Source organism: Malaya genurostris, chromosome 2 (genome assembly GCF_030247185.1).
Source record: "Malaya genurostris strain Urasoe2022 chromosome 2, Malgen_1.1, whole genome shotgun sequence".
Classification (NCBI taxonomy): domain Eukaryota; kingdom Metazoa; phylum Arthropoda; class Insecta; order Diptera; family Culicidae; genus Malaya; species Malaya genurostris.
The window spans coordinates 46,289,935-46,316,427 of record NC_080571.1 but is presented as its reverse complement, the minus strand read 5'-3'; the positions used below and the strand labels follow the sequence as shown (position 1 = coordinate 46,316,427).

General features: G+C 37.4%; 1 protein-coding gene across 3 annotated transcripts in view; it reads right to left on the bottom strand.

Annotated features, from left to right (window-relative positions):
• The window catches only part of LOC131427288 (furin-like protease 1), a 664,527-nt gene that overhangs the window by 518,619 nt on the left and 119,415 nt on the right, over positions 1–26,493 (bottom strand). The window contains exon 3 of one of the 3 annotated variants that reach the window (XM_058590335.1): positions 20,215–20,305. The exons of the other annotated variants lie outside the window; for them this stretch is intronic. The gene's annotated coding sequence lies outside the window, so the exon portion shown is untranslated. The remainder of the gene's footprint in view (positions 1–20,214; positions 20,306–26,493) is intronic. 3 annotated transcript variants of the gene reach the window in all.

Genomic DNA, 26,493 nt, shown 5'->3' with positions numbered 1-26,493 from the left:
TTTTTAGTTTTATTTTTAGTTTTATTTTTAAGTTTGATTTTAGTGCTTAGATTTTCGATTTTCAATTTTAGATTTTAGATTTTAGATTTTAGATTTTAGATTTTAGATTTTAGATTTTAGATTTAAAATTTTAGATTTTAGATTTTAGATTTTAGATTTTAGATTTTAGATTTTAGATTTTAGATTTTAGATTTTAGATTTTAGATTTTAGATTTTAGATTTTAGATTTTAGATTTTAGATTTTAGATTTTAGATTTTAGATTTTAGATTTTAGATTTTAGATTTTAGATTTTAGATTTTAGATTTTAGATTTTAGATTTTAGATTTTAGATTTTAGATTTTAGATTTTAGATTTTAGATTTTAGATTTTAGATTTTAGATTTTAGATTTTAGATTTTAGATTTTAGATTTTAGATTTTAGATTTTAGATTTTAGATTTTAGATTTTAGATTTTAGATTTTAGATTTTAGATTTTAGATTTTAGATTTTAGATTTTAGATTTTAGATTTTAGATTTTAGATTTTAGATTTTAGATTTTAGATTTTAAATTTTAGATTTTAGATTTTAGATTTTAAATTTTAGATTTAAGAATTTAGATTTTTCAAATTTACCGGTATCAAAACTGGTTCTCTAATTCTAAACTGATTATAACCGAAAGAGAACTAAAATAAATTCTTCTGTGATTGAATAACTAAGTTTGAACAACTTGAATGTAAATGAAAGTTTAGTTGACCACTGTCGAAATTCATTCCATTCAGCTATGCTTCAGTACCTAGAATAACAAAAAGAGTAAATTCTTCGAAGGATCCTAAAGCAACATATACTGATGTCAAAAAGGCATCGTTATACCAATCGAATAGTAATTCGATTCATGCACTGATTCAACCCCAAAAGCACCTATTCACTGCTGGTTTGTCCAAAGTTTTTAGACCCGAAGCAGGAAAAAAATTGTTATGTTGTCGAGAATGGTAAACAAATCACCAGTTTGTTTGGGCAAAACATTTTGCTATAACACACAGCAAATTTGTAGCCATTTTTCTTCCCTGCAGCACGGACGATCGAGGGTAGAATAAAAAAAATAAACACACACAGTCCCGGATGAAACGGAAGATTTATGACCGTCCGAACATAAAACTCACATTATCCGATCCCCATTTGTCAATTATTAAATGCGGCACAATATTTATCGATGTGTTCGATGCTGGTTCCGAAATCGAAAGCCCTCGGGCGAGTTCCCTTCGAGTTGGTTTCGGTCCTACATTAGAGCGGGAACAATCGTGTTTAATAAAAAATTTAATTTAAAAAATTGAACGGCAAGAGAAAAATGCTGGAACGCGTGCGGATTCGAAAAGCTTTCCCCCATTACCGATCGATGCGGTGTCACTTTTTTTTTGTATCTGCCGAAAAAAATTGGTTGCTCTCGACCTTTATTCAATCATGAAAATTGAAGGCTTTGCATGGTGCAGCAGCTGCGGAACGCTTACAGGTCGGAGGCAGATCGAGGACTCGCTATTCGCTTCGGGTTCTCACTTGCTGCCAGAATTGATGATGTAGAGTAAAGAACGAACGAACGAACGAACGGGTTGGTCACGATGCATGGGGGATAAGATATGGAACCTGGTTTCACATTCGCATTCACATGTGCGCGCATCTTCAATGCCGGAAGCCCGAAAACGGCGCTATTCCCTGTTCCGCTTACTGAGGTGTACGTGTCACCGCTTGCACTCAACTGGCTCTCGTTTGACTTCGTTTTTTTTTCTTCTTTCTGTCGAGTCGAGTTTTCCCAAGGCTATGACAGTAGTGGCACATGAAGGATTTTTCGTTTTTTGAAAAAAAAAAAAAAGAGGGGAGAATTCAATTTTTGCTTAAATTGAACGTTGTTGCCGAAGGCGTCTGAATTTCGTGCATTAGGAGCAAATTGATTGATCCGAAACGGAACGGAACGTAACGGGAACTGCACCGGAGTGAATGCTCAAAACCTGCCAACCACGACCATCAGGCGACGGTTTATGAGGAAAGCTTTTTGTGGCTCCGGTCGATGAATTACCCCATTGATTGGGTTCGGCTGGAAATGATCCATTGGCTCGTAATTACAAATGATCATTTAGGTGTTCCGTTTTTAGTTTGGTTTTGTGGCAGTGATTCGATGATGGCTCGAACTAGTCAATTTTACGCTTGGATGCTTCGAGGCAATTAAAACTAAACTACTGACGCCAGCCGTTCCGAATCATGTTTCAGCGACATTATTGCTAAAAAAAAGACAGTACCAAATGGCAGTAAAACCCATTCAAAAAAAAAACGACGCAGTCCCAGCTTATGCCATGTCGATGCACGATAAAATCCAATGTCCACAAAACATTCAAAGTAATGGAATTTTGCGGTTGACTGCCGTACAATTCCATCGAACCGAAGCTAGCAGAAGTGTGGTGAAAACAGCCATTACGTATCTGCGGCGAAGCATGCAAAATGATGATTCGGTCGCTCCTCGAGATTCCGACCAAAAAAAAAGAAAATAAAATCATAATCTTACAGGCAGTGTTGAACAACTTCTCGAACCGAACCGAATGATGGCATGCAGGCAGGCAGCCGGTGTGACAACCAAACACAAACGATAATGATAACAAGCTGACACCAACCGGTGTGTGTGTGTATATTTGTACCTACGACTCAAGTGCCCATTCAGGTAACGATCCGATGTCCTACTGTTGTTCCCCCTGCTATTGCTGCTACTGCTGCTGTTGAGCGCACAGATTGAAAAGTTCGTTGACAACCGCTCTAGAGCTTATGATCAATCAACGCGTATCGCATGTGGGAGCCTTCAAGGAATTCCCCCAGTACAGTTCAGTGCTGATTGTGTACAGTATCATCAGCATTAACTTGTTACTTGTTCGAATCATTTATCTTAACTGTAGGATTTGAGATTACACGGCTGGTGAAGTAACAGAACCTGTTAGCGGGGATAATAATAATTTCAGGTTCCCTTTAATAGGCCAGGTGTTAATATTTAATGAATTGTATATTTCAATTATGGACTGAAAGAAGATCCGGACCTCTTGTACCTTATCATCCCAGGACGGATTTAACATAGTGACAAGAAGTCAAATCAGACGAAATCAGAGCTGGACAGCAGGGTTGTCACATAGAAATCTGTATTTCTCAAGAGAAAAATCTATAATACCATGTTCACATTAGCGCTGATATCACTTGATATACCGAGATGATATGCATATCATGTCGAAGTGTTCACATATGATCGAAATGATATCGTTTGACAATCAAGTTGTCATATTGAATAGGAGTAAGATAAATAATATTGCTTTTTCTCCTACAATTCAATCAATAATTGAAGTTTCGCATTTATCGGTTTCCGAACGCCAATATACGTTGATAAAATAAAAATTATTATGATTGTTTATTGTCACTCTCAAAGTGACGTTCATGAATGAGTGCGTTCAATGCCATTATCCGTGTTGCTAGTTGCGATTTTTGACAACTCGACGTGATATCGTACATGATATCCCGGATATCATGCTAAAATGGTGATACGCGTTGACATCAAATTGTATGGGATATCAAGTGATATCGCACATGATATCATCGGATATCAAGTATATCCGTATATCACTTGATATCAGCGCTAATGTGAACATACTATAAATCTGCATCGGGGCGAATAAAAATCTGCATTGGAAATCTGTATATGAAATTGATAAGAAATCTAAAAACAGTGAAGTGAAAAAGAAATTTAAAGAAACCCAAAACATTTCTTCGTCTGGATTTTATGATGTTGTAGTTGAAAAAACGTTACGTGATTTTTGTGTTGAATTATTGAATAAAATTAAAATCCGATCTGAAAATGACAACTCCTTGTTATTCTCTTTTATATAAGTCCTATTCTCTTTTTAGAATTTACACAAAATCTGTATTATGGATTTACTTCGTGAAAAAACAGTACCATTATTGAATATAATTTTTACTCGATCATTGTTCAAGTTTCAATTCATGTAGTCAAAAATCTGTAATCTGTATATTCAGAATCTCGGTCACAAATTTATCTGAAAATTTTTTGAAATACAGATTAATCTGTATATGTGACAACCCTTCTAGATAGTCGAGACTTCTGACTACATAATTTCTCGCACATATCCTTATTGACATTTACATTTTCATTATTCAACATAATTGCCATCAGAGGCGATACAGCGATTATAGCGATTTTCCAACTTTTCGATAAAATTTTTGTAGTACGATTTATCCTTTGCCTCAAAATAGGCCTCAGTTTCAGCGATTACCTCTTCATTGCTTCTAAATTTTTTACCAGCGAGCATTCTCTTGAGGTCTGAGAATAGGAAAAAGTCACTGGGGGCCAAATCTGGAGAATACGGTGGATGAGGGAGCAATTCGAAGCCCAATTCGTTCAATTTCAGCATCGTTTTCATCGACTTGTGACACGGTGCATTGTCTTGATGAAACAAAACTTTTTTCTACTTCAAATGAGGCCGTTTTTTTTAAATTTCGTCCTTCAAACGCTCTAATAACGCTATATAATAGTCACTGTTGATGGTTTTCCCCTTTTCAAGGTAGTCGATGAAAATTATACCATGCGAATTCCAAAATACAGACGCCATAACCTTACCGGCCGATTGTTGAGTCTTTCCACGCTTTGGGTTCGGTTCATCGCGTGCAGTCCACTCAGCTGACTGTCGATTGGACTCCGGAGTGAAGGGATGGAGCCATGTTTCGTCCATTGTTATATATCGACGAAAAAAATCGGTTTTATTTCGATATAACAGCTCCAAACACTGCTCAGAATCATCAATTCGTTGTTGTTTTTGATCGATTGTGAGCTCACGCGGCACCCAATTTGCACAAAGCTTTCTCATATCCAAATATTCGTGAATAATATGTCCAACACGTTCCTTTGATATCTTTAGAGTGTCAGCTATCTCGATCAACTTCACTTTACGGTCATTGAAAATCATTTTGTGGATTTTTTTCACGTTTTCATCGGTAACAGCCTCTTTTGGACGTCCACTGCGTTCATCGTCTTCGGTGCTCATATAACCAGTACGAAATTTTGCAAACCACTTACGAATTTTTGCTTCGCCCGGTGCAGAGTCTGGATAACACTCATCAAGCCATTTTTTGGTATCGGCGGCACTTTTTTTCATCTAAAAGTAGTGTTTCATCAACACACGAAATTCCTTTTTTTCATTTTTTTCACAATAACAAAAGTAGCTTCACTCAAAATGCAATATCTCACAAACTAATAATCAGACAGCTGTCAAATTTATACACGTATCTTTTGAAGGTTGGTACTAACTGAAAATGGTATGGATTTAATTCTAGTGGCGCCCTCTCATAGAAACGATACGAACTTTTCAGACGATCTGTTATGTATTTTGCATCGTCATTATAAAGAAGGCAGGTTTAAAATAAATAAATATCTTTGCCCTATGAATGCGTTTAAAATCGTTTTAAAATTTCATAGCAATCTATGGAGCCTTAGAACCTTCAATGTGGTACCTAGTTTGCGAAAATCGGTTTAGCTTTTCCTGAGAAATCAAAAAAAAAGTTTTATTTTATTGAGTTTTTCACATATTTCTAATATTTCACAAAACAAAAGTGAAGCAAAATTCCAAATTTGATTTTTCAATAAATTTTTCACTATTTGAGTAATTTCTCTAATTCTTTCACAAAACCAATGGAAGAAGGTGTAAGATTGTTCGGCGATTTATTCATTTTAGTTGGTCGCCACTACTCAGTGCTTGAGCGGAAAACAGGTATAGAGCGAGAAGACCAGTGTTTGATGAACAGAGAAGATGTTTGGATGTATGGTACCGGTCGGGTGACGGCCAGGAAGGGGACCATGTTCGATGTACGTTATATCATGCCTAACCGTGTTTTAGAGTTTTATCTATTACAAGGTTCAGGGTAATTTAGCGAAACGGTAGCGGGTATGCACGGAATGCATAAGAAGGCAGGTTCGAGTCCTGTCTCTGAGCGTATCTTTTTCCAAAAAATCATCAGCTTCTCCAATATATGTTTCCACTCAGTCATTTCAAACTCTGTAAGATTGTTGTTAATACCTTCTTTATCACGAAAATATGATTAAAATAGTGAAACAATAGGTCCAAACACGAAACATCAAAATCAACCGAATCTACAAATAGACTCTGAACAACTAGTTCTTCTGCTGTCTAGGCCTCCAAACCCTTGATGGGACAAAGAGTGGTCAGATGCTAAACATGCGACATAAAATGCTTTCAAAACGTTTTAAAACGAGGAGGAGGAACTCCTCAGAATTTTGAAAAATTCTTGACTTTAGAAACAAAGTACAAGAGCATACTTCGGGCCAAGAAATGTAGCTATTGGAGACATTTTGTCGAAGGTTTGTCAAGAGAAACCTCAATGAGCACTCTTTGGAACACGGCCAGACGAATGAGGAATCGTAACGTAGAAAATGAGAGTGAGGAATACTCGAACCGATGGAAATATGATTTTGCGAAGAAAGTTTGTCCAGATTCTGTTCCTACGCAGAGCATTATTAGGGAGTCTTCTCCAAATAATGGTTCCATTGATAGCCCCTTTTTAATGATGGAATTTTCCATAGCACTCATGTCTTGTAACAATAACGCTCATGGGTTGGACAGAATTAAATTCAACTTGGTGAAGAATCTGAACGACCTTGCAAAAAGACGTTTGATGAAATTGTTCAACAAGTTTCTTGAGCAAAATATTGTTCCACCTGACTGGAGGTAAGTGAAAGTTATCGCAATTCAAAAGCCGAGGAAACCAGCTTCCAATCACAACTCATATAGACCCATTACGATGTTGTCCTGCTTCAGAAAATTGGTCGAAAAAATTATTCTACGACGTCTCGACACTTGGGTCGAGACGAACGGTTTGTTGTCAGATACTCAGTTTGGCTTCCGTAGAAATAAAGGAACGAATGATTGCCTTGCATTACTTTCGTCTGACATCCAAATTGCCTTCGCTCAAAAACAACAAATGGCATCTGTATTTTTGATTCAGCTTCCACTGATATTCTTTCAAACAAGCTCCATCAACATGGACTTCCAGCGATTGTAAAAAATTATTTGCATAACCTTTTGTCAGAGAAGTGCATGTATTTTTCACATGGCGATTTGGCAACATTCAGAATTAGCTACATGGGTCTACCGCAAGGCTCATGCCTCAGTCCGCTCCTCTATAATCTTTACGTGAATGACATTGACAGCTGTCTAGTAACCCCATGTACACTAAGACAATTGGCATGGTGTGGTGGCGTGGTTTCAGTTACTGGACCCAAAGCTATTGATCTGCAAAAACCATTGCAAGATACCTTAGATAACTTGTCCGTTTGGGCTGTTCATCTTGGTATCGAATTCTCTGCGGAGAAAACAGAGCTGGTCGTCTTTTCAAGAAAGCATGATCCTGCGCAACTTCAGCTTCATATGATCGAAAGAATGATCCAACAGGTTTTGATTTTCAAATACCTCGGGGTGTGGTTTGATACCAAATGCACGTGGGGAGGACACATTAGTTGTCTGATAACAAAATGCCAACAAAGAGTAATTTTTTTCCGAACAATAACAGGATCTTGGTGGGGTGCTCATCCGGAAGATCTAATAAAATTGTATCAAACAACAATACTTTCAGTGATGGAATATGGATGCGTTTGTTTTCGTTCCGCTGCAAACTCTCATATTATCAAACTCGAGCGAATTCAGTACCGTTGTTTGCGAATTGCCTTAGGCTGCATGCATTCGACACATACAATGAGTCTTGAAGTTCTGGCGGGAGTTCTTCCATTGAAAGATCGTTTTCGGGAGCTTTCATCGCGACTGCTAATAAGATGCGAGGTACTGAATCTCCTGGTTATTAACAATTTCGAAAGGCTAGTTGAGCTTCAATCTCAAACAAAATTCATGACAGTATATTTTAAACATATGTCACAGGAAATCATCCCTTGAAGATATATTCCTACCCGTGACACCCTCCTAAATGTCCCTGACTCAACTCTATTTTTCGACACATCCATGCAGCGTGAAATGCGTGGAATCCCGGAATACCTACGCTCGATGGAAATCTCGCATATTGACTCTGAGGAAATATTTTACACGGACGGATCACGAATTGAAGAGGCTACTGGGTTTGGTATATTCAACAATAATGTTTCGGTCTCATTTAGGCTTCAAGAACCTGCATCTGTTTATATAGCAGAGTTAGCAGCAGTTTATTATAGTTTGAGTGTAATCGACACATTATCTTCAAACCATTATTTTCTCTTCACAGATCGTCTGAGTACAATTGAAGCCATTCGCTCAAACGTTGCTGGCAAAAATGAACCGTTATTTTTTTGGGCAAAATAAAACAGTGTCCGAACGACATAATATTGAACAATAATTATCAAATCACAATAGTTTCGGTCCCGGCTTATTGCTCCATTCCAGGCAATGAAAGAACCGATAGTTTAGCCAGACGTGGTGCTATTGAGGGTGAAATTTATGAGAGACCGATTGCTTTCAACGAATTCTATAGCGCGTCTCCCCAAAGAACACTTGCCAGCTGGCAATCTTCTGGGAATAAAGATGATCTGGGTCGGTGGATGCACTCAATTATTCCTAAAATATCGACAAAGGCATGGTTCAGGGGACTTGATGTGTGGAGGGATTTCATTCGTGTGATGTCCAGACTCATGTCCAATCACTACACGATAGATGCACTTCTTCTTCGAATTGGACATTCCAAGACTAATCATTGTGCTTGTGGCGAAGGCTTTTGCGATATTAATCATGTCGTTTGGACATGGAGAATCGTGATGTCAGATCTCAACTAATAAATTCCTTGCATACCCAAGGTAGACTATCGAAATGTCCCAGTTCGCGACATTCTTGCTTGTCGTGACCTTTCTTACATGAAACTTTTTTATCATTTCATTAAGTCCACTGGAGTTCCAATTTAAATTTTATTTCATGTTAGACCCCTTTCTCTTCCATGAGTTTAACTAATAGCCAGCTATATTATATGAATAAAAGTGATGAACTGATACAAATAAACCTAAATAGTTATAAGATCATGTACAAACTAAACGTATTTTATTTATTGTAATTTATAATAACATATCGCATAATAAAAACAGTGTTTAGATTAACTAATGAATACCACCATACCAATATGATATTCGAAATGTATTAGGTTTAAAGTACTATGTATTGTGAATGCCACGGCGAAGAAAAAGAAAACGAAAAGAGGACAACGATGGGGAACTTTATATAAAATCAATCGTTCTAATGGCTCTAAATGTTATCGAAAGAACTATTAAGATTACTTCTTTGCAAATCAAAGGTAAAAATAATCAGTTTAGTTCAAATCTAGAATAGTTTGATCAACTTTGTGAATTTTTCGCTGTGCGAAATTCGCACCAAACGAGCGCAAATAAAGCTAGCATTTGTCTGCATCGCGTTCCAGCAAAATGTTCTCAACAGTATTTAATATCGTTGAGCATTCTACAACTTGGCCATTCTGAATGCCAGAAATGAATTCCGTACAGCATTTTGAAAGTTTCTTCTACTCAAATATTGAGATGTATAAAACATTGAAATATTCGATTGTACGACTAGTGTTACGATTATATTTATGTGATGATTTTCTCTGGGTCAATGCTCAAACTTACAAATGACTTCGACTGACGCCCTTCTTCCTAGAATACAAACGTAATCTTCCGAAACCAAATGGTTTTGTTTTCAGGACTACAAAGTTAAAGTAAGCGGTATCAAATCAGTTAATATCTATACACATCTCGAATGCAGCCCTACGTCAATCTCGCAGCTATGTCTCTAACATTATCTACTTCAAGTTTTTATCACAGTTTCGCAGAGTTTATTCGTTCTCTAAATGCCGATTGGAAATGTATAAATTCTTCGCCTTACAGAACCGGAAGTCGGATCAGGCTGAAATGGCATAGCAATCTGTGGGATAATCTTATTTGAATCTACGTTGGTAAAAATCGGTAGAACCGTTTCGGATAAATCGAAGCAAATTCCATTTTGTAACATCTGATTAAATGGTACTGCTGGAACCGGGAACCGATATTGTACAAATGATTTTGTTTGGCTATCATCTAACTTGATCCGCAAATTTGAATACTTTGCGAACCAATATTGAGGAATCTGTGATTATTTTTGAATTTTTGAAAAACACATTCGAATTGCGAACTCTTGCATTATCACCCTGTAGTTCCGGAACCGGAAGTCAGATTTGAGGTAAATGAAATTTCCGAAATCGAGGTTATTTTTAAACACTGGGGAGTTTTGAATTCTGATGAGACCTGAGTTTTCAATTACTTTTTGCCTTTCTCATAAAGAAAGGTTATGCAACCACTGTGAGAACCGACTTTTTAACCGAGTCCCGGAGGGCCGAAAGTCATATACCATTCGACTCAGCTCGACGAACTGAGCAAATGTCTGTGTATGTGTGTGTGTCTGTATGTGTGTATGTAATAAAAATGTATTCGATTTTCTCGGAGATGGCTGGACCGATTTTCACAAACTTAGATTCAAATGAAAGGTCTCTTGGTCCCATAGGGTGCTACTGAATTTTATCCGGATCGGACTTCCGGTTCGGGAGTAACAGGGTAAAATGTGCAAAAAAAATGAAGAAAAAGTGCACTCGATTTTCTCAGAGCCCACTTAACCAATTTTCTTCAACTAAGATTTAAATTGAAGGACTTGTATTCTCATAGATTGCTATTGAATTTAATCTGGATCCGACTTCCGGTTCGGTAGTTATGGGGTAAAATGTGCAAAATGAACTAAAAACGTGCAAGCGATTTTCTGAGAGACCGCTCATTCAATTTTTATAAACCTAGATTCAAATAAAAGGTCTCAGGGTGCCATACGGAATTCCTGAATTTCATCCGGATGCGACTTTTGGTTTCGGAGTAATAGGGTAAAGTGTGTTAAATATTGTACTCCGTCACTTAAACCGGCGAAACAAAAACCGTAAAAAAATTTCTAAACTGTTCTCAAAACCGCTATTCCCAGACTTAGGGTCAAATGAAAGGATGCACAAACAATCCCTTGGTTTCTTTTAAAAATCGAATAGAAACATTTTGAAAAGAATACCACAGTATTGTATATATGAGAAAGGCATCATTACACCACTAGGTAGATTAAAACAGGTTTTTTCTTTCAAATTTCTGGATAGTTTCTTCTAATAGTATTCCATCGTCTCATCTCGATTGAAGAACTATAAATCCCAAAGAGTCGAGAATAATGCCAGATCTTAACGTTTCATAGATTTCCAATACATCGAACCCAAAAAAAGATTTTATTTTTATTTCGTTATTTCATTCTATTACATTGGTGTTTTTTTTTTCTTCCAACACTACACTTATCCATGTCCGATTTAAATCAAACTTTGCACAAGGACTTTATTTGCGGTGCCTAGCGATTTTGGCACTACTGTTATAGTAAATCAGAGATAATAGAGATATTTTTTCATTCAAGCGTGTTGCGACTTGTCTACTCTGAAATACAAGGGGAAGGCTCTCCAAGATAATCCACTAGCCGGTAATTCCTCTGACAACTGCTTTCTGCGTTTTTTGTTTTTGTTGGCTTCCGTTATGTTCAACAATTTCGACAACTTGACGAACGGGTAGTTTGGATTTTCATGATGCGCGAGCAAAATTTCGATCATACTTCTATGCCATTTCGACAACTGAAGAGCAAATGTAACGAAAAAGGTAAAAATTGTCTCTATAAATTTAATTCACATGCATATCAATTAAATTGAGCTGAAAATATGATTTAAAAATTTTTACGGCACATCACATTATGATATGAAGTCTCTATTTTGCTCTGATTTTATCCTGAAACGCACTTCCGTCTTTTCAACCACCGATACTTAAAGTCAGTAGCAAAAGAAAACCAAACCGCGAACACCATCGACCGTCCGTCAAAAAGGTTTCTCAATTGGACACGCTTGCATTAATTAAACGTTCGTTCCACTCAACGAAAGTGGCAGGAACTATTTCCAACGTTGCTTCCAAAGACACACACACACCCGGCTTAACTTCCCGATGATATTTCGACTAGCAACGGACACATTGCAAACTAATTCGCTTCGCGGATTCTCAAAGTTGATCCCCGAGGCCCTCTCGTTGATGATGGATTTGCAGTGTAGACGCGATGTTATGCAATCCTTCTCTCTGCAGCTCCACTGCTGCCTCGGTGTTGATCCGAGCCCGAGTGGGAAACCGCAAAACTAGTCGACAACTACGCGTGACACACGCCGGCTGCCTGTCTGCCAGACTGCCACTTGTCTATCTGCTGCTACTTTCCCAAACTGGCTGGTTGTGGAAGAAGCACGCGGGATCGGAGATTTGCTGGATTTGTCGAAAGGGAAAACTTTCCGGATACGGGGATCCGAGGATCAAACGGGGCAACGGTGCGCGTTACGAAATGTAAGCAACTGATGAGAAGTAACTAACTTTTCCCATGGGTGACCTGAGCGACGAAAGAGGAAAGGGGAAGTTTGATTCACTGCTTTTGCCGGGTTGTTGAAAAGCTCGTGGAACGGTGCACGGAATGCTGCTCGGTTTCATTTATTATGTTTGCCTGAATTGAGTGAAATGATAACCGTTTAGGGAGAGCTGATAATCCGTCTGGATCGAGTTTCACATCAGTTTTCTTAGTTTAATTCGTTTTCTGGGAAATTTTACCGCTGTTGTGTTTGCATTTGGTGGATCACATTCCACATTCTATCATAGAATTTGATGACTTTGCGTTAATGGAGAAAGCGCAACCTTGGGCGAAATTATCACCCAAATTCCGGGTCGGTTGAGGTCCTCTCCGAACAGATACGGTATCCGGAGTGTGTGATATTTTATTAGGATGGAATACATTGTTTTTCGTTACAATCAATCATACTCCAATGAGAAAAATACATGGTAGTGTGCGAGACACGACCGATCACGATGATATTAAAACTACACAAGCAACCTTCTCTACAGCATTATCGAACCGCACCGAGTGCAAGTCGGTTCGATATTGAACACCTCGAAGTGAGCAGTTAACTATTCGTCGAGCGGATGACAAAACGAATATTTCACCCATCCGCTCTGTATGAAGGCAAGCGTTAACTGAACAAAAAAATGTTTCAAAGCCTTCCTTTATGGATTCTGTTTTGTGTGAATGCTCATACTGTGCAGAACGCTGGGGTTTTTATTCATGCATGACGCGAAGCCTCCCCAACCCGACCGAAGCAGAACTACAAAACTAGGTAGGTATAAGACGAACGTAAATAATTATTATAAAACTTTGATACTTTTTAAAGGCGTTTAGAAAGTGAAGAGTGAGGAATTTTTCATGCCAAAAAAGTACACCACCCTAACAAAATATCACATACAATGTAAATCATGACCGGACATTATATAGGATATATTGGAGTACTATTGGGAACAGTTATCCAGCAATTTCAAAGCAGTCCCAGAGTTGATTTTTTTTAAATTGTTCAAGTTAACATTAGATCTCGACGTTTCACGCAATTCTAAGACATTTGACATCAACAAAATATTTTTGATTTCGGAAATTTCAAGTGCTTGTTGATAATTCAGAGCAGTGTTTGGTAATGTTTACATGTAATACATTTGTTTTTTTGCATCGATATGTGACAATGGATAAAATATGGATCCATCACTTCAGTCCCGGATCAAAACGATCATCAACTGGTGAACCACGTCCGAAGCGTTCAAAGCCACAACAGTTCAACTGGAAAGGTTAGTATTTATTAAATGGGTCAGTATTTTATTGATATGTAGTAAACTGATGTGAAAAGCTTCTAATGGCAATAATTTCAAGGCCATCGTCCTTTCGATTGAAAATTGGAAATCCAGAATTCAGCTCAGGAATTCAGTTCAGGAATCCGGAAAACTAGTATAGCGTAATGGGTATGTCGATGCTCCCGTCTGGGTTCGATTCACAACCCCGCACATACGGTAAGAAAGTTTTTCTGGTCCGAAGAGGAGAATGACTTAAAGGTTGAAACCTCTATAATCAAAAACAACAACAATACTAAACGAAATGAAGACGGAAATCAACAACAAAACCACCGATGCGGCAATGGATGACGAGACGAGTCACGAACAAAGTGCCCCTCAACCCTCGCAGGAGGGAAATGGAAGCTCTTCTCCTCCTAGAAAAAGAGTGACAACGAGATCCACTTCAAAAAATGCATTATTTAAAAAATCGGCTAATTCGGCCACGTAAAGCTTGTACGCAAATAGGCCTGAATAAAAATACCTTTTAAATAAAAAAAAAACAACAATACTAGAATCCAGATCTGGAACTTTGTCCAAAAATCTTCAAAATCTAGTTCATGTACTTCTAGAGTCGTGTAACTGAATTTTGAAACCAAATTCTAGAGTTGCATTTTAGAACAGAATTCTGGAAATACAACTGAATTCCAGACAAGAATTTTGGAACTGAATTCTGGTCTAAACGTTAATCTCAGTTCCCGAATTCAGATCCATGTCTAGAATTCAAGTGCGGAAATTCGGTTTCTGTTCCAGATGGGACAGAAGTTAACTGGGGGACTCGACCCCCCAGTTAACTTCTATCCCGGGAAATTGTTTTACCAATTAAACTACCCTGCATATGAAAATACATGAAGAAATAGCCCAATTGACTACAAGAACCAACATTTTCCCAGTTTATGAGTTAATTACGTGTCCTATCTCCAATAATAGGTGAATAATTTGTTGCTAATTTGTTACGGTGGTTTTGAATTTGCTGCTCATTTTTATTTCAAGTTCTTCGCGGGGTTCATATGAAGTTAACGAAGCCTAAGCCCTTCTAAATAACATTGAATATAAATCGAAACCCTGTGGACAGTTTGTTGCTAATTAGTTACTTATCAGTTACAGTAATTTTTAATTAGCTTTTAATTTATTTTCGAGTACTTTGTTAAGTTCATATGAAGTTAGCGAAGCACTTCTCCTAAATAAACTTGGAAAAAATTGAAAACCAGTGGATTTATATGAACTTAAAGACTAAAAAAGGCGGGTGGGTAATGTCAGAGACATAACTGGATGTCGTGAATACGAAAACAACTGACATGTTCCTTAACACTTCCGAATATCAATTGTATGAATTATGCACGCATTCCCCTTTTTCACATTTTTCGCAAAAACAAAGAAGGCTTCACTTGATCTCGATTACTGTGAGTTACACACAGCGAAAAGTGCACAAATCTAAGCAAACTGTTCTTGATTTGTAGTAAACTGAGGATATTTCCCTACGATTTGCAAACAACAAATCCTAATAGTTCTTTAGAAAACTTTTAGAGCCATTAGAACGGCTGATATTGTGCAATGCTCTCCACCGTTGTTTTTTTCCCAATGCTAATGACTGGCAGCTGTGACGTAATCGCTCTTGTCGAAAGCGTGCAGACGACACAAAACACATCTGCTCGCAGTGGCGATACAATCCAAACTGATTCAAGTTTTGTTGAGAGGCTTGTTTCTACCTGATTTCGTTAGTAGCTTTTTCACTAATGGGCGGTCCTAACGGCTATAAAAATAACCGCATACAGAATTTTAATGTCGATTATTTCATTTCGGATTTGCATATTTTATTGAAAGAAACTATCAATATGCTGTAGGGATTCGTTTCTAGCTTTCACAAGGACCAAATTGAGGAACTCACTGCGATATTCACCACTTTCCGGAACATTTTTCCCGGACGATTTGTTGTACAGCAGCAGATATTTTGTTCTCTTCCTTAGAACGCATTCTGATTGGCTGGTGTTGACATGGAGCAAATGAGACAGGTTTTTCAATAGTGTACTATTGAAATACTTCAATGCTTTTGCTATACACGTTTAAATTGAAAAATTTCGATTCTATTGGTAGTTAGATTATATAAATCCTTTCACAGATCACTGAGCTATGAGCTTTAAAAATACGAGAAAGGCAAACGCGCTTTATGAATTATCCTCTTTGATACTCGTTTATACCAAACATTTCAGAAAAGTTTAATTTTGAATTATTTGAGACTATGTCCCAAAACTGAAAATTTTATCATAAAATTGTGATCATACTTCCGATGGCATGTCGCAAGAATTATGTTGATTCATTAGATACAACAATAGATATTCACGATCAAAAACTTATCACTCTCTCAGAGGGTAAATTTTGAAAAGGCACCCCATAGTAAAGTAAGTCGTATTCACGACAAAATAAAAATTGAACAACAAATTTAAAGCAACCGAAACTCATTAACAATATACTAATTTGCAGTTCTTAGGCCGGTTTTGAGCAAAGTTTATGAAAATCTAATTTGTATTTCAGTGTTCAATTCCTTGAATCGGTTCTAGGCTTGGCAGCTTGGTGTTTGCCGTTACACAATCACGTTGACCATCTAGTCCACTGGCTGCCCTCGAACCAAAAGTACAATGCTCACCGCTCTCATTCAGTAATCTTTTTGCTTCCGTTGCCGTATATATCGTCATATTGAATGTTTTCTTTATTTTCTCGGCTGTCCATGTTAGGAGTTGAAATTGTTCAGCCCTTGTCTTAACTTTATAGGAAAACTTTTCTTTGAGCTGCTGAACTGTTTCATAAAACTCGTTGATTCTTCCTTCATCAATACTAACTTGTTTGTTTTAATCAAATATAAATCTTCTAATGCTGTTTATTATCTCGTGATATATCTCCATAATATATTTACCGAAAGTAATTTTTGTTTTGTCAATTGATCTTGCTGCCGTAGCTTCTAATGTTTCCTGACTGAAAACAGTCATGTTGGAATTTGTTGACTCTCTTGGTGTTTCTGTTGTTGCTTGTATTGTTTCCTGACTCTGAACATCCATACAAGCATCTTCCTTTTTACTACTCGATAAGTCATCTCTACTAGATACAGCAGTTCGTTTGTTCAACACAAAACGACATGAATTTCAATTTTTATTGTTAAGCAGTTTTTTCAACAAATCCTACACGGAACGACCGAAATTAGCTCTGCGCCTGATTCGTATTACTGTTTTTGAATTAGTTGATTTTAACAACAAAATTTCCAAAATAACTATAAAATTAGTTAAAATTGAGAATTTACTCTGCTGAAAAAACTCTTATTTTTAGAGAATGTGTTTAGTTGGTGAATATCCCGGGGACAAACCAGCAATATTTCAATCCAACACGAAATTCTCATTGACAACTAATTTTGTTATTAAAATCAGAAAATTTGTTTCTATTTATCTATCACTGAAGGACAGCACAAAGAAAACAAAATTGAAATGGGTATTATTAACAACTTTATTAGCCAAAAACTCATGAGAAGTGTCAAAGCAAAACAATCCATTAAAAAGCTAAAAAGGACAGTCTTATTGAAACTGCTTGAAAATTGTTTTGATGTTTTTCGCATGTGTTCGATATATCTTTATTTAAATTTCTAAACCGATATGTAAAAATGCCGTAAACTGTTAGTGGAAATCGTATTTATTCAGAATTTGTGCGCACTTGAAGCGATTCTGCGTAATAATGTTTTTACGCGGAACAGTGAAGTGAATTTCGAATGTTTCACTCTAATTGTGATGAAGTTTTTTTGTATCTTCAAACCTTCCGAGCTGCGCCGTCCGGTGTACTACTTGTATTCGGTTTTTGTTTTCCGAGTGCTCAAAGTTTTCAGTGAGAATGAAGAAAACAGTGATTTAGAAGAAAAAAATTCAATAAGATGTTCATGTTTCGTTTATGTCTTTTTCTCCAATACAACATCGTATTTATACCTGCCAATATAGAAAACACAACCGCGTCTGAAATTTTTCGGCAGTAGTGTGCCATCTCTAGTGGCTAGTAGTCATAACGGTGTTAGCGTTTTGGCGACAGGGCGCCATATAGCTGCAGATTGCAGAAGCCCATTCAACCATTCATATTGGTTGAAAACAACATTTTATTTCTCTAATTCAACTAAAAAATTAGTTGAAAGGAAATGAAATGTGCCTTAGCTAAGAAATGACAGCACGTTTAATTTGTGAATTCAACTAAAAAAAATAGTCATTTCAACAAATATTTTATTATTATTAAGGGAATGAGAATAAAAAATCTAAATTAGCAAAAGTAAGATTTTTTTAGTTGTCTCAAAAAATAACTAACTAAAATCAGCAAATCAACTAAATTTTTCGCGAAAATGCTGATTTCGGTCGTTCCGTGTAGTTCAACTAATTTGGCAATATTACTTTCCGTGAGATTTCAGCAATTTTTGGAACACTTTTTAGAAAACACGTTAACGCAATCCCTACAGAGGAAGCTATTCGTTTTGTACTTCATTTATCAATTTGGAGCTAACACATGGATCAATAAGTCCCGAGACTAACAATGGAAACAACATTTTTTTTGCAAAATTTTTTTTCATTCATCAACATAATCACCTTTTAGGGTGATACAATGGTTCCAACGTTTTTCCAATTTTTCAATACCATGTTTATAAAAAATTTCTCTTTCGTTCAAAATAAGCTTCAGTTTCAGCGATGACCTCCTCATTTGAGCCAAATGTTTTTCCCTGGAGCATTTTTTTAAGATCAGCAAAGAGCCAGTAGTCACTGGGGGGTAAATCTGGCGAGTATGGGGGGTGGGGAAGCAGATCAAAGCCCGATTCGTTCAATTTTGCCATTGTTTTCATCGACTTGTGGCAGGGTGCATTTTGTTCCATCGAAAGCAATCGCGGCACCCACTTGGAAAAAACCTTTTTCATGCTCAATTTTTCATGAAGGATAGTAAATACACTTCCATATGATATCTGTGTCATCTCAGCTATCTCACGGAGCTTCACTTTACGATCTTTCATTATAATTTTTGTCACTTCACTCACATTTTCCGGTGTAACGGCTTCCACAGGTCTACCCGAGCGTACCGTGTCATTTGTGTCGGTACGACCACGTTTAAACTCGGCGAACCACCGACAAATCGTTGCTTTTGATGTACAAGAGTCCGGATAACATTTTTCAATCCATTGTTTCGCTTGCACGGTGTTTTTACCCATTAAAAAACAATGTTTTATCAAAACACGAAACTCGTTTTTTTTTACATTTTTTAAACAAACTACAAAACGACTTTACTCCAACCTCGATAACTCAGCTGTTTCTGGTCGGATCGACTTAAAATTTTGACCCGATTCAAGCAAAGGTTAGTACTCTAGAAAGACGTGGTTACTGGTTCACTACGAGCGCCATCTCTGCTTTAGTCTTGGGACTTATTGATCCATGTGTTATTTCTAATTTTCACTTGATTATCACTTGCCTGGCACTTGTTTTTCACTAACTTGTTTATTCGCAGTACCAGATTCTTTTATATACAAACATGGATATCTGTAACAACTAAGATCAGGAAAAATATAAAAGCAGGCTTACACTAAGAAAATAATAGGTATATTTATATCAGAAAACTGGGAAACATATTTTCCGATTCTTTATGAAAAATAAATTTCTGCTTTTCTCATATATTTTTTACATTCTAATATTAGGAAAAAAACATATCATAGAATCAGTACTAGCTAACCAATTTATCCACTGCTTCAAGAAAATTTGCCTCAAAGTTAACCAGATTCAACGATCATCTAAAATCGTTACAGAAATAAAAATGTTCCGAATTTTTTTTTCAAACCGCTGTATCTCGAGAACGGTAGCATATAGTAAAATTTTGATTAACATCTTTTTCATTGGAATTTTAGCTTTCTTTGATAAAATTTTGACGAAAAAAAAATGTTCACGATTTACAAAAATTTACTATATTCTAAAATATGTGATTTTTTCAAATATTATTTATCCATTGCAAAAATTTTACAGTATTTTATTTTGGACTTCAGAAATAGCATATCAAAAATAAAAAATATCAAAAAAAAAGTTTTTCGAGATATTTGAATTTGATGTTACTTTAAAAATTGAAAAAAAAATTCTTTCACATTACTAAAAATTTTCACATAATCCTTATTATTACCTAAAATATTGCAGAAGGCACCATATCGATCGGACCCATCGTTCCTGGGATATGTATTATTTAAAATTGTCAAGTGATTTTTTTAGTACCTTCTCGAAAGTAAGACTAAAGTTAAAATGGCAATTTAAGAATGTATAGGTTTCTGAATAATGTTTCTTCTGTAGTCACATTTTTAACGCTTTTAACTATACGCTTGTATTTGCTGTCTAACGGAAAAGTCATACTCATCGTGAGGAGAAGGCACTTCCGTCGCGTCGAGGACCATTCCAAAGTTTTGGTTTTTAGATTCGAGCTGAATTTGACATCGGTACAAACCTGCAAAATAAAGAAAAGAAAGCAGAGTTATAACGAGAACATTTGAGTGACTTAACTATCGTAAACTAGCAAAACATTTTTAATAGGTTGTACGGCAATAAAAAATGCTGTTTTCAAAAGACTTAGCGGAAGGTTGGGTAGTGTTCGAAAAACTAATAAGGCCTCAATATTGATTTAAATGATAACACATTCGAGCCTAGCCTATCCTACAGTAGGCTAGCACAGTTTTACTGTCGGCTAATAATTACTTATGGAACACGCTTCCCAAACTTTGTCAGAATCTCCCCTAGCAAGATGGCAAACACCGATAAAACGACTTATCTCCGGCCGCACTATTCGGTCAATCTTGGCTAGTAATTTTTCACAACACGGAACAGGATGAACCGATAGTTGGGGGACATTGATTTGCCTTTCGGGTCCGGGTGCGACACACAAAAACAACTCCAGCTACTGCCAGCCAACGTCCCCCCCGCTTCGGATAATAGGACAAAACTTCACACACAGCTTGTACTGGTTTGCCCCGAAGGTTTCTGTTCGGTTACCGCTGCTGGCGCCTGGAAATTGGAATACCATTAAAGATATCGATTTCCGTTCGTCCAGAGTCACCGAGCACGTGTAGCCCCAGCAGTAAGTGTGTATGTTTCGTTCGTCCGGCCACTGAAATACGGGGCCCGAAAGGATTATTTGGTGTGTAGTCCAATTTTGCTTACGGGCTCTACGGCAATAGCAGTAGAGCGTTCAAAGAGCGTCTTTTTCCTGCCGGTTAGACGATTCTCCCTGTTAAGGCCCATGGAACCGAGAATGCCTCGATTCAGGCCCCGGAGTTAGAGGGACTTAGAAGGGCAGTTCGGTCCAACCATAACAAGACATCCTTCTTTTCCCATCAGACTACCCGACCGTTTTCGTAGGGATGGGGCCGCCGCTTGTGGGTGACAGAAGTGGCAAATTATCGACGCTTTCCGGGTGTTACTTTTATCGACTCCTCCGCATCCGCTGCGCTTCAGTTCACATCGAATGGGTCATGTGTATGCGTGTGTGTGTGTGTGCTTGTATGTAGATATGACAATATGGTGAACCGATTGATACAGTGAGAGCAAATCGAAGCCGTTTCAGTTTTCGGTATCCTTGGGTTTGTTTGCCAACAGAACAGTCGACGGTAGCTCGGGCCAGTGAACAGAACCAGTCCGACGCCGCCGGCCAACGATTCGATGGTCCACTTTCATCGATTGGCGTTGGTGCCTAGTGGAGCGTAGAAAAACGAGATAAGACAAACCAAAGGGGGATGGGAATTTTTCGATATGAAATGAACAACCGAGAATGGGACGGGTGTCAAAAGTGCTGGCAGATATTATCCTTGCTGGAAAAACAATACGGTTCTTCTTCGGAAAGTTCGGACCGGTATTAATTTTGGGATCATCACCTCCATGAAGTGGCCTGAAAAAGGTCAACCACTAGAAAATTCAGAAACGATTAATCAATTGGCTTCCCGAGGGGGACAAAACCGATGAAGTAGCGCGGAAGTGGTTTTTGTTTGTGCACGCTAAATCGATTCGACGGAAAAAGGATGTGAGGATGTTCTCCAGCTAAAAGATTCATACAATATTGATTCGCTTATGTCACGTGCAACGAATAATAAAAGAGGAGCAATTCATCCGATATTTTTTGGGAATTTTCTGGTTTGAATAAAATAGATGTGTCCTTTTAACCAACTATCAGACGAGTTCAAACTGATGTTGGAAAGTTTTTTATTATGTTGTTGGAAGGATTCTTAACTAATGCAGGTAAGTGTTTCTGCTCAAGTGGCCATCCGCACCATGAAAAATCAATTAATCAATTAACTAAATTTTAAGAGAAAAATTCAATCAATTATCTATCGGAGAAAGAAAAAAGCCCTCTTGAGCTGACTGTGCCACCAGCTCTCGCTCAAGAGGGACAGAAAAACCTCCTATTCTTTTAGTATCATAATTAATAGCTCAAATTTGAAAAGAATGAAATGAGTTTGTGAATGGTGCTATGAAAGAGAGGATGAATAAATGAATGGATCAGTATATGCGTAGCTAAATGGATAGAAGAATGGAACGAGTGAGTGATTTAGAAAATGAAAACTTGAATAATGGAATAAGTGAACGAGTGAATGAAACTGAAGTTGACTATTATATGTTTGATAGAAGCATGCAAACAGTTAATACAGCATGACATCGCTGCACGTAACACGATATAAGGAACGCTAAATAAACTAACCCTTAAGCAGTGTGCCTTAAAAAAATTTAAAACAAATGAAACAAAAAAATAACCTAACCCATCACAGATACTCATACCAAAAAGCTCACACAGAGAACTTTCTGGTCAATATCACAGTTAGACCCTAGCTTGCTACAGAGACAATACAATTGAAAAAAAAACAACAAACAAACAAAAAAATATACATATAATTACGTGACACCCTAGACACCAAATCAGCACTTTACTTCTCGCATCAAACATCGAAGACAGCAAACTCAACCCATGCCAGAACATTATTGCCGGGTCAGCATAATATTCCATCAAAACCACCTCGGACCCAGAGACAGGTGTTCAGTTTCTTTGTAACAACGACCGTGGCCTCGCGGAGTGCTAGATTAAGTGAAGTTCATGTGAATAAACCTTTTTTTAAAACTCCAGCTACGGGACTTAATTCAAAATTGGCGCAGCCGTGCGGTTCCAGTAAAATAGTGAACAAGTAGTGAGTGTAAAAAACAGTGTAAAAGTTAGGATTTGTAAATCCAACTAAAGTGAGTCCGCGAACCACGAACTAAAGAACTATAGTGAGTGCTAGCATCTTTACAGAGTTGAGGCTCCACCGTGCACCCTACGCTATCACTGGAAGAACCCCGAACCCCGCACAAAACGATTGCTAAGGTGAGTTTGTTTTTCTCTTTCATATAAGTGTATAACAAGACCCACCGCTGGAAGTACGAAGTGTTCTAAGCGAAATTCGACTTCCTTGAAATTGTGAAGTTCTGAGCGAAGCACAATTTCAGTAGCCACACGAGTTCTAAGCGAACGTGTGCGCTCGAAATATTCTTTTGCAACACATGCCAAAAGAGAAAAAAAGTCATAATCGAATCCACCATTTGTGGAATCAGATTAGAGACAGTGCGTGTGTATCATCAGATTCAGAGGAAAGCAGTGCCTCTTCTGACTCAGGAGATCTAGCACATATACCAGTAAAGGAAATTCCTTCCATAGAAAATCTTTCACTAAATAGCAATATGGAGCAAATAAACGCTCAATTGCAGGCGATGATGCAGATGATGGAGTCATTCTCCGCAAAACAAACAGAACATGATAACATGTTCTCTCAATTTCAAACGAGGTTGGACACGAACACATTTCCTTCCTCAACAAGCACGCAATATGTAACCACCAATATTGATCAACTTTTCAAAATACCAGACCCGATCAAAATGATACCAACCTACGACGGCAATAGGAAACAGTTGAATTCTTGGCTAGAAACAGCGGAGGAAACTTTGAATGCTTTCGAGCCGCATGTGTCTTCCCAACAGTTCAAAATGTACATAACAGCTATATCAAACAAAATTCAAGGAAAAGCTAAAGACGTCCTATGCCTGGCTGGCAACCCAGACAGTTTCGAAGAAATCAAATTGACTTTAATTAATGCACTGGGAGACCGCCAGGAATTGTCAACGTACAAATGCCAATTGTGGCAATGTCGGATGACCGACGGTATGACCATAACAAGATACTATCAAAAATCTAAAGAAATCGTTCAAAATATAAAGATATTAGCAAAACAAAACGAACGGTACAAACACAGCTGGGACACAATAAACGAATTTATCGAAGAGGATGCCCTGGCAGCATTTATATCCGGCTTGACAGAACCCTATTTCGGCTATGCACAGGCCGCCAGGCCTAAAGACATGGAGGACGCATACGCGTTCCTCTGCAAATTTAAATCTAAAGAAATCGCAGCACACAAAATACAAACAGAAAATCACGACAAAAAATACAAGCACAAAGACTTCGACCAGAAACCCGGAACTAACAAATTTAACCAGAACAAAAAACAAATTAAACAAGAAATTCAAATAAATGAATCGGAACCTATGGAAACCGGTTCCACTCGGAGCCGATTAACTATTAATAAGAGAACCATAAATAATCACGAGACGACAAAGAACCCACCCCACGAAGAGTCACAACCCGAACCAATTTCGGAATCGGAGTCTGAAGACGAAGAAGAACTGGACCTAAATTTTCACTCGGTCAACACAAATCACGAGAGAACCTAAATTATTTACCTTATTTAAAATTTATTCATCCAACTACTAGAGAACAAATTAAAATGTTAATAGACACAGGAGCGAACAATCGCACCTAATATTTTAGAAAACACCAAAATTACCCCAGACACAGAAATCAAAAATGTGTGTGGAACCAGTTACGTGACCAGGAAAGGTAAGATAGATTTCTTCAATGGTAGTTTCAAACCACTCTCATTTTACGTTAAAAAATTCCACCATTTCTTCGATGGTATAATAGGTTCGGAAACTCTTGCCAAATTGAAATCACACATCGATTACGAAAACGAAACTATAAAATTTCTCGATAAACAACTATCTTACTCGAAGTTCTATCCAGCTAGACGACTCTATAACCACTGTGTAACCATAGAAACAACAAATAATGGCGACTTCAAAACTTCAACTAAAAGTTAACAACTTCGAAACGATTCCTCCTAATAGCATCGACCTTTCAAAAAACAACCCAGATACCGATATAGAGACTAGAATTAGAACAAGCCATCTTTCGAAACTAGAGAAGTCTGAATTGTTAAACGTTCTGAAAAAACATGAACGTGTAATTCAAAGAAACGAAGAAAAATTAACGTCTACTTCCGCAACCAAACATAAAATCCATACTACGAATAACTCTCCAATTTATACAAAAAATTATCGGTACCCTCACCAATTTAAACAAGATATCCATGAACAAATCCAGGAGATGCTAGACAACGGCATCATCCGGCCATCTAAAAGCCCGTACTCATCACCCATATGGGTAGTTCCAAAAAAAATGGACGCCTCAGGGAAAAGAAAAGTACGAGTCGTCATCGATTATAGGAAGCTTAATGAGCATACCATCGATGACAAATACCCAATGCCTCAAATCGAAGAAATATTGGATTCTTTGGGAAAATCCGAATATTCTACAACAATCGATCTGAAATCGGGATTCCATCAAATCCCAATGGACCCAAAACATATTGAAAAAACAGCATTTTCCACAGATAAAGGACACTTCGAGTTTACCAGAATGCCTTTCGGGCTTAAAAATGCTCCTGCAACTTTTCAGAGAGCCATGAACAACATTATTGGAACCAGATGCTATGTATATCTAGATGATATAATCATCATCGGATATAATCTTAAAAACCACTTGGAAAATTTGCAACTGATTTTAACACGTTTATCCGATTTCAATTTAAAAATTCAACTAGATAAATGTGAATTTTTGAAAAAAGAGACCGAATTTTTGGGACACATTATAACGTCCGAGGGAGTAAAATCAAACTCCGAAAAAATCGAGAAAATTATTCAATGGCCGTTACCGAAAACCCAAAAAGAAATCAAGCAATTCCTTGGTTTAGTCGGGTATTACAGAAGGTTCATTGAAGACTTCTCAAAAATAACACGACCCATGACCCGATACCTGAAAAAAGATTCGACTGTTCAACCAAAAGACCCTTTATACATAAATTCATTTAATACACTAAAACAAATACTATCAACAGACCAAATACTGACGTACCCGCAGTTCGACCAACCTTTCATCTTAACTACAGATGCATCAGGCTTCGCACTAGGCGCTGTGTTGTCACAAGTACAAGACAATGTCGAACGCCCAATCGCATTCGCGTCTCGAACACTCTCAGACACAGAATCACGATACGCAACCAATGAAAAAGAAGCATTGGCTATCATATGGGCTGTGAATAAATTCAAACCTTTTTTATACGGACAAAAATTTACTTTAATAACCGACCATAAACCACTTACTTTCATAAAAACCTCCGATAAAAACTCAAAAATTCTACGTTGGCGACTAGATCTAGAAAACTACGACTATGACGTTAAATATAGGGAAGGAAAATCCAACGTCGTAGCAGACGCGTTAAGTAG